At 35.2% G+C, this 8,620-nt stretch overlaps 1 non-coding gene across 1 annotated transcript; it reads right to left on the bottom strand.

Moving 5' to 3' along the window:
* Nucleotides 1–995: 995 nt before the first annotated feature.
* Nucleotides 996–1,102, bottom strand: LOC127125171 (small nucleolar RNA R71). The gene has a single exon (XR_007804628.1). It is a non-coding gene; the product is annotated as a small nucleolar RNA R71 (small nucleolar RNA).
* Between the last annotated feature and the right edge of the window lie 7,518 nt (nucleotides 1,103–8,620).

Genomic DNA, 8,620 nt, shown 5'->3' with positions numbered 1-8,620 from the left:
CATTCAGATAGCAAAATCAGACTAAAAGGTTCCCGTTGAGTACAACGGACGTGAGAGGTGCTAATACCTTCCCCTTGCGTAATCGAATCCCGAACCCGAATATGGTTGCGACGACCATTATTCTTATTTCTAAAGGTTTTCTCGATATTTTCCTATTCCTTCATTGGAATAAATAAAGTTCGGTGGCGACTCTGTTCGAACTAACATTTTTCCGCGTTCCATCGCGAGGGATCACATTTTTTCGAGGTGCGACAACATGCATTTATTATTTACCGTCATTTTGCAAACCCAATATCTCTTTTATACCGTCTTAGATAAACACCATAACGATAGTAATCGATATATTGAAGATTGGTCTCTGTGGGATCGATATTCTTTTATATTACTTTGACGTAATTCGTGCACTTGCGAATCAACACGATCAAGTTTTTGGCGCCGTTGTCGGGGACCAACTTCGTCAAATTTCGTACCCTGTTGTTACACCGTATAGACTAAGGCATTATTAGCCGGTAAATGCGAAGAACCCGTAGTATCGGAAATTTAGTAGATCCTTTAGCGGAACCCGAACGTTATACTCGTACACGCCTCTTACTCATCCGAATTAAGAAAGCTATGGCCGAGAATCATGATAGGCGACCTCTTAAGGAATTTGCCCAACCCTCTGATGAGAAACCTAGTTAGAGTATAGTAAACCCCCTTATACCTGCTAACAATTTCGAACTAAAACCGTCTTTGTTGCAATTAGTGCAACAAAACCAATACGCGGGTCTCGCAACTGAGAACCCGAATCAACATTTAAAAGTTTTTATCCAACTAGCCAACACCTTTAAATCTAACGGCGCTTCACCCGATGCGACCCATTTAAGATTATTTCCTTTCTCCCTCAGGGATACAACACGTTCATGGCTAGATTCACTTCCAACTAATTCAATAACTACTTGGGAAGACCTTATGAGAGTATTCCTTGCTAGATATTTCCCCCTAGTAAGACTGCTGTTCTTCGAAACCAAATAACTAGATTTGCTCAAAACCAAGGAGAATCGCTTTTCGAAGCTTGGGAGAGATATAAAGAGCTATTAAGAGTCTGCCCACACCATGGCCTAGAATAATGGCTGATCGTTCATACCTTCTACAATGGACTCCATTATAACACCAAGATGAGCATCGACGCTGCCGCAGGTGGCGCGCTGATGAACAAACCTTATCCAGAAGCTTGTGACCTAATTGAGGATATGGCCCAAAACCATTACCAATGGGGAACTGAACGAGCATCAATAGAGAAAAAGGAGACCCAAGGTGGAATACATGAGGTAAGCTCTCTAGACATGATGCAGGCGAAAATGGACGCTTTAGCCCTTAGGATCGAACATATGTCTACAAACACTAACACCGTAGCAGTAGTCCACACAGAGTGCGAACTCTGTGGATCTAAAGAACACGAATCGGCAGAGTGTAACCTTTTGAACGAACTAAATACCGACCAAGTGAATTACGCCCAAGGTAATCCATTTTCAAACACCTACAACCCTGGATGGAAGAATCATCCGAATTTCTTCTATAAAAACCAGAACCCTACCCAAAATCATGCACCTCAGAGACCGCAAGGTTATCAAGCCCAAAAACCAAACCAACCTATGCAAGTTGTGCCCTAGAAGTCTAACCTTGAGAAGATCATGGAGACCTTTATATCGGGCCAGACTCAGCAAAATAAAGAATTCCTAAACCAAAACATTCACATAAACGAACTTATAACGCAATTAGGAACCAAGGTTGATCAGATAATCACTCATAACAAGATGCTTGTAATTCACGTCAGTTAGTTTTAACTATTCGAGGAGTGCGAAAGCACCCTGGCTTAGTAACTAGGAATATTTACCACTTTAAGAAAAAACTATATTTGAAACTGTTTTCGGATGCGTTGATAGATTTAAAATCAGGGAACTCCTTGGGTAAACTTTCCAAATCAAAATCACTTTTCAACTAAGTTTACGAGTCTCATTTCTTAAAAATAGGTTTACTACTTTAGCATTTTGCGCACCTTTTAAATGGATTCTTTTCAAGAGTAGAAAATATTTCCTCATAAGTAGTTCTATTTAGACAATCGAAACATCACTTAACTGACGTGAATTACATTCAACATGTCTTACTTGCATTTATTATTTACCGTCATTTTGCAAACACAATATCTCTTTCATACCGTCTTAGATAAACACCGTAACGATAGTAATCGATAGATTGACGATTGGTCTCTGTGGGATCGATATTCTTTTATATTACTTTGACGTAATTCGTGCACTTGCGAATCAACACGATCAAATATCTACCTCGACAACAACTAATCGAACACCCGATTTATCATCATCACTCACTTCATCCGATTTATCATCATACTTCACTTCAATTAGTTTAACATCCACACTCAAAATAGCTTTAGGAAACATATCAGAGTGCACCATATCTAATACAATAAATAACAAAAAAATAGAAGTATAGTGTGATTTCGGGTGCATATGGAGATGTATCTTTGAACATATTAAGGGTATTTTCGGGTTTTCAGAGGTGCGGGATGCACATATAAGGGTGTAATGAGTATCCCTAAAACAATTATACACATATCAGTACATTTTTGTTTGTTTATACTTATAGTATTGTAAAACAAACATTATATACTTCTTAGGCCCAAATTTTTTATACGCGTCAGTCACTTCTCTTTCTTTTATTCCCATGTTCAATTTCCATTTCAATACAGTATACATCATTTATCAAGTCATCATTGCAATCCTCTCATTCAGAAACTCCACTCAATTTGCATTCATAGATAAAAACTCTTTTGTATCCATCAATAGAAATCCTAATATCAAATTGAAATATTGAATTCTACTCCAATTCTCAATCCAAAATTTCAATACTATTCCAATTCAGTTTAATCACTTAACAAGTTATTTTTTTTGTTGAATCACTCCAAATCTCCAATTCACTTGAATCTTATTCTAAAACCTCGTATGTTTGCACGGAACCCAGAACCACGTACTCAGGGTCATACAAACATACCTCAAATAACTAAAATATTTTATTACAAATATACACATATCTATTTCCTTACTAAAAACGTACTTTACACATAGAATGTAAAAAAAAAAAAAAAAAAAAGAGGGCGAAGACTACCCCAGTAGAGAAACGACGTCCCCATCTTTGAGCATCTGGTCCGGATGAATATGCTCCCTCTAAACACGTAGCGGATTGTGAAAATACTTCACTTGTTGCAAGATACCCTCAAAAGGATGCGAGATGGCCCCAAGACAGACGGTCGTACCATCCAAACTTTGAACCAGAGAAGCATCATTACTACAAATAATACATTTTATGAAAATATTTCACCTCAACCAATAAATAACCGATGTACAATTCATGGACGCACCAAGTTTTTTTTAAAACACTATATATACCCTCGGTTGGAATAGATGACCAAGGCGAAAAGTCCATATTTTATTTTAATTTTTATATAAAAAAGAAATAACCTTTTAACTCGGTTTTACATAAGAACCGAAGGGAAGATTACCCAGTTTTACACATAACAAAATCTTAGTTGTCCATTCAAAAGTAACAACGCCCAAGATATTGCCAACACATCAATCCTTAACAAACCGTCTACATTCAATAAGAACGCGGACATCAAAGATTATATATATCTTGGATGCTATGTTGTGAAACTCAAACGTTGATGATGAAAACATTTGGATTAAAAACAATGAAACTTAAAGAAGCTTGGAAACAATCTCTGAGATGGATTACAAGAGAAGAAAAATATTGGTGCAAGGTTGGTATTCTTACACAATCTCTTATCTTTTAACTGAATTATTTTATCTACCATTTTCTTAAATATTATATCAGAAAATAATGCACGAAGAAGTAGTTGAAAATATAACCTAAAAAGCAATGAGTATGCAAAAAAATCACATAACTTAGAAAAAATGAATATGCAACAAAACCAATATTTGTTCTTATCCAAGATTGATAGTCATGATGATAAATCAGAATTCGTATAAGATTTGTACTTGTAGATTGAAGCGAAAACAATGTAAAATAAGAAACTTTGTATGTTAATAAAATTATATATATATATATATATATATATATATATATATATATATATATATATATATATATATATATATATATATATATATTTCTCTTGTAGGTCATCCACGTCTCCACCGTATCTCAAGCTCTGACCCCTATAATGTAAAGCACAAACACACAAAAATCATGGGTGTTGTCGCAAACGTCGTGCACGTGCGACTACAACAATCAAATCCCCGCAACATAAAGCACACGAAAAAAAATTCAATGGTGATGTCGTAAATGCCACGAGCGGTGCCTACAACATTTATGGACCCCCTTCCTCTGGAAGTTAGCCACTCTAGAGACCGTGGTGGGTTGGCCACACATTGACCTCAGACCGGGTTTTCACCTGGGCAGGGGAAGGGGACCCGACCTTTCAAAACGACCCCATATACATCCAAAAAACTTCGAGGGAAGACCTCTTAAGTTTGCACGGAACCCAGAACCACTTACTCAGGGTCATGAAAACATACCTCAAATAACTAAAATATTTCGTTACAAATATACACATATCTATTTCTTCACTAAAAATTTACTTTACACATAGAATGTAAAAATGAACAAAAAACAAAAATGAGGGGGAAGGCTACCCCAATAGAGAAACGACCTCCCCATCTTTGAGCATCTGGTCTGGATGAATCTGCTCCCTCGAAACACGCAGAGGATAGTGAAAATACTTCACTTGTTGCAAGATATTCTCTAAAGGATGCGAGACGGCCCCAAGACTGACGGTCGTACCATCCAAACTTTGAACCAGAGAAGCATCATTACTACAAATAATACATTTAATGTGAAATATTTCACCTCAACCAATAAATAACCGACATATAATTCATGGACGCACCATGTTTTTTTTAAAACACTATATATACCCTCGGTTGGAATAGATGAAGGCAAAAAGTCCATATTTTATTTTAATTTTTATATAAAAAAGAAATAACCTTTTAACTCGGTTTTACATAAGAACCGAAGGGAAGATTACCCGATTTTACACATAACAAAATCTTAGTTGTCCATTCAAAAGTAACAACGCTCAAGATATTGTCAACACATCAATCCATAAAAAATCGTCTACATTCAATAAGAACACGAACATCAAACATTATATATATCTTGGACGCTATGTTGTGAAACTCAAACGTTGATGATGAAAACATTTGGATTAAAAACAATGAAACTTAAAGAAGCTTGGAAACAATCTTTGAGATGGATTACAAGAGAAGAAAAATATTGGTGCAAGGTTGGTATTCTTACACAATCTCTTATCTTTTAACTGATTTTTTTATCTACCATTTTTTAAATATTATATCAGAAAATAATGCACGAAGAAGTAGTTGAAAATATAACTTAAAAAACAATGAGTATGCAAAAAAATCATATAACTTAGAAAGAAATGAATATGCAACAAAATCAACATTTGTTCTTATCCAAGATTGATAGTGATGATGATAAATCAAAATTCGTAAAAGATTTGTACTTGTAGATTGAACCGAAAACAATGTAAAATAAGAAACTTTGTGTGTGTGTGTGTGTATATATATATATATATATATATATATATATATATATATATATATATATATATATATATATATATATATATATATTTCTCTTGCTGGTCATCCACCTCTCCACCTTATCTCAAGCTCTGACCCACATAATGTAAGACACAAACACACAAAAATCATGGGTGTTGTCGCAAACGTCGTGCACGTGCGACTACAACAATCAAATCCCCACAACATAAAGCACACACAAATTAATTCAAGGGTGATGTCGTAAATGCCACGAGCGTGTGCCTACAACGTTTATGGTCCCCCTTCCTCTGGAAGCTAGCCACTCTAGAGGCCGTGGTGGGTTGGCCACACGTTGACCTCAGACCAGGTTTTCCCCTGGGCAGGGGAAAGGGAACCGACCTTTGGTCAGAATGGCCCCATAGACATCCAAAAAACTTCGATGGAAGACCTCGTAAGTTTGCACGGAACCCAGAACCACGTACTCAGGGTCATGCAAACATACCTCAAATAACTAAAATATTTTGTTACAAATACACACATATCTATTTCTTTACTAAAAATGTACTTTAGACATAGAATGAAAAAAAACAAAAAACAAAAATGAGGGGGAAGGCTACCCCAACAGAGAAACGACCTCCCCATCTTTGAGCATCTGGTCCGGATGAGTCTGCTCCCTCGAAACACGTAGAGGATTGTGAAAATACTTCACTTGTTGCAAGATACTCTCAAAAGGATGCGAGACGGCCCCAAGACAGACGGTCGTACCATCCAAACTTTGAACCAGAGAAGCATCATTACTACAAATAATACATTTTATGAAAATATTTCACCTCAACCAATAAATAACCGATGTACAATTCATGGACGCACCAAGTTTTTTTTAAAACACTATATATACCCTCGGTTGGAATAGATGACCAAGGCGAAAAGTCCATATTTTATTTTAATTTTTATATAAAAAAGAAATAACCTTTTAACTCGGTTTTACATAAGAACCGAAGGGAAGATTACCCAGTTTTACACATAACAAAATCTTAGTTGTCCATTCAAAAGTAACAACGCCCAAGATATTGCCAACACATTAATCCTTAACAAACCGTCTACATTCAATAAGAACGCGGACATCAAAGAATATATATATCTTCGATGCTATGTTGTGAAACTCAAACGTTGATGATGAAAACATTTGGATTAAAAACAATGAAACTTAAAGAAGCTTGGAAACAATCTCTGAGATGGATTACAAGAGAAGAAAAATATTGGTGCAAGGTTGGTATTCTTACACAATCTCTTATCTTTTAGCTAAAATTTTTTTATCTACCATTTTTTTAAATATTATATCAGAAAATAATGCACGAAGAAGTAGTTGAAAATATAACCTAAAAAGCAATGAGTATGCAAAAAAATCACATAACTTAGAAAAAAATGAATATGCAACAAAACCAATATTTGTTCTTATCCAAGATTGATAGTGATGATGATAAATCAGAATTCGTATAAGATTTGTATTGGTAGATTGAAGCGAAAACAATGTAAAATAAGAAACTTTGTATGTTAATAAAATTATATATATATATATATATATATATATATATATATATATATATATATATATATATATATATATATATATATATATATATATATATATATATTTCTCTTGTAGCTCATCCACGTCTCCACCGTATCTCAAGCTCTGACCCCTATAATGTAAAGCACAAACACACAAAAATCATGGGTGTTGTCGCAAACGTCGTGCACGTGCGACTACAACAATCAAATCCCCTCAACATAAAGCACATGAAAAAAAATTCAAGGGTGATGTCGTAAATGCCACGAGCGGTGCCTACAACATTTATGGACCCCCTTCCTCTGGAAGCTAGCCACTCTAGAGACCGTGGTGGGTTGGCCACACATTGACCTCAGACCGGGTTTTCACCTGGGCAGGGGAAGGGGACCCGACCTTTCAAAACGACCCCATATACATCCAAAAAACTTCGAGGGAAGACCTCTTAAGTTTGCACGGAACCCAGAACCACTTACTCAGGGTCATGAAAACATACCTCAAATAACTAAAATATTTCGTTACAAATATACACATATCTATTTCTTCACTAAAAATTTACTTTACACATAGAATGTAAAAATGAACAAAAAACAAAAATGAGGGGGAAGGCTACCCCAATAGAGAAACGACCTCCCCATCTTTGAGCATCTGGTCTGGATGAATCTGCTCCCTCGAAACACGCAGAGGATAGTGAAAATACTTCACTTGTTGCAAGATATTCTCTAAAGGATGCGAGACGGCCCCAAGACTGACGGTCGTACCATCCAAACTTTGAACCAGAGAAGCATCATTACTACAAATAATACATTTAATGTGAAATATTTCACCTCAACCAATAAATAACCGACATATAATTCATGGACGCACCATGTTTTTTTTAAAACACTATATATACCCTCGGTTGGAATAGATGAAGGCAAAAAGTCCATATTTTATTTTAATTTTTATATAAAAAAGAAATAACCTTTTAACTCGGTTTTACATAAGAACCGAAGGGAAGATTACCCGATTTTACACATAACAAAATCTTAGTTGTCCATTCAAAAGTAACAACGCTCAAGATATTGTCAACACATCAATCCATAAAAAATCGTCTACATTCAATAAGAACACGAACATCAAACATTATATATATCTTGGACGCTATGTTGTGAAACTCAAACGTTGATGATGAAAACATTTGGATTAAAAACAATGAAACTTAAAGAAGCTTGGAAACAATCTTTGAGATGGATTACAAGAGAAGAAAAATATTGGTGCAAGGTTGGTATTCTTACACAATCTCTTATCTTTTAACTGATTTTTTTATCTACCATTTTTTTAAATATTATATCAGAAAATAATGCACGAAGAAGTAGTTGAAAATATAACTTAAAAAACAATGAGTATGCAAAAAAATCATATAACTTAGAAA

The sequence above is a fragment of the Lathyrus oleraceus genome, chromosome 2 (assembly GCF_024323335.1).
Source record: "Lathyrus oleraceus cultivar Zhongwan6 chromosome 2, CAAS_Psat_ZW6_1.0, whole genome shotgun sequence".
NCBI classification, from domain to species: Eukaryota; Viridiplantae; Streptophyta; class Magnoliopsida; order Fabales; family Fabaceae; genus Lathyrus; species Lathyrus oleraceus.
Note: the sequence above shows the minus strand (reverse complement) of the source record. Positions and strands in the feature narration are given on the sequence as shown.